A 1589-nucleotide genomic window follows, 5' to 3' on the forward strand; every position below is an offset into this window, starting at 1 on the left:
TATTAAAACACACCATTCTACGTTATAAAATGCACCACTGAACAAATTAAAACACACCATTCCCCACCATACCGAAATACACCACTCAATTCAAATGCACCAACAAAATTTAAACACACCATTATACGTTATAAAATACACCAGTTCTCATATTAAAACACACCACTTAACCACCACACACGAAATGCAAATACTCGTAAAATTCACCACCATGTGTATTAAAACACACCATTCTACGTTATAAAATGCTAAAAATCTCTCTTGCATTTACTTACTGTTTTTATCTCTCGCTAACCCGCGATTGCACTGCATATAAACGCACTTCTCGAACTAACTCAAACTCGTGCTAACTAAAAGGGATAACATTTCCGCTGCGCATAAAACTTTGTCTTCCCTCGTGAGGTATCGAACCTAAACATCCTAAGTTCAATACACACGAGAGGTTGAAAAGATTTGCAAAATCTTATACAAGTCTATTCACCCCCCCCTCTAGACTTGTACCCCATCCCCTTGGGACCAACAGGTAATGTTAGGATACAGAATGCACCAACAAACGTATTATTAAAACACACCATTCTACGTTATAAAATGCACCACTGAACAAATTAAAACACACCATTCCCCACCATACCGAAATACACCACTCAATTCAAATGCACCAACAAAATTTAAACACACCATTATACGTTATAAAATACACCAGTTCTCATATTAAAACACACCACTTAACCACCACACACGAAATGCAAATACTCGTAAAATTCACCACCATGTGTATTAAAACACACCATTCTACGTTATAAAATGCACCACTGAACAAATTAAAACACACCATTCCCCACAATACCGAAATACACCACTCAATTCAAATGCACCAAAAAAATTAAAACACACCATTATACGTTATAAAATGCACTTCTCAGATTAAAACACACCACTTAACCACCACACACCAAAAACACAAACTATTGCGAATTATACCAATATTATCTCAAATATGAACCAGATTAATGTTGATAATGCACAGACTATTGCGAATTACTCAATTCTCGTTCCTCTGTTGAAGTGTCTTTCTTGGAAAGCTTCGCGGTTAATAGAGCGCCTTGGAATCGTGAACGAGCATGTCGTGGTGAGTTGAGTGGGGTCTTGAATCGTAGTAAACTGACAAGTATACCCCTCCTTCGCGTTAATAATGTTCAGCGCTCTTTTTTGTTTTGGATCAACCTGATGCGTTGGATTAAATCATCTAATTGTGTAGAACAGGCCACATGACCGCACACAAGACCAAGGCCGCACTGAATGCCTCCTATATATATATATATATATATATAGATACATACATACATATATACATACACACCACACACACACATACATACATATATAAATAATTATGTATAAAATTCGTATGTATGCAGTTGTGTATTTTGTATACATATATTTATATATGTATACCTTGGTTGTACTGTAAATATTATTCTTTTATTGGTGTAATGTACGTACATATATGCTCAATATATATATATATATATATATATATATATATATATATATATATATATATATATATATATATATATATATATATA

Source organism: Ipomoea triloba, chromosome 13, assembly GCF_003576645.1.
Source record: "Ipomoea triloba cultivar NCNSP0323 chromosome 13, ASM357664v1".
In the NCBI taxonomy this organism is placed as follows: domain Eukaryota; kingdom Viridiplantae; phylum Streptophyta; class Magnoliopsida; order Solanales; family Convolvulaceae; genus Ipomoea; species Ipomoea triloba.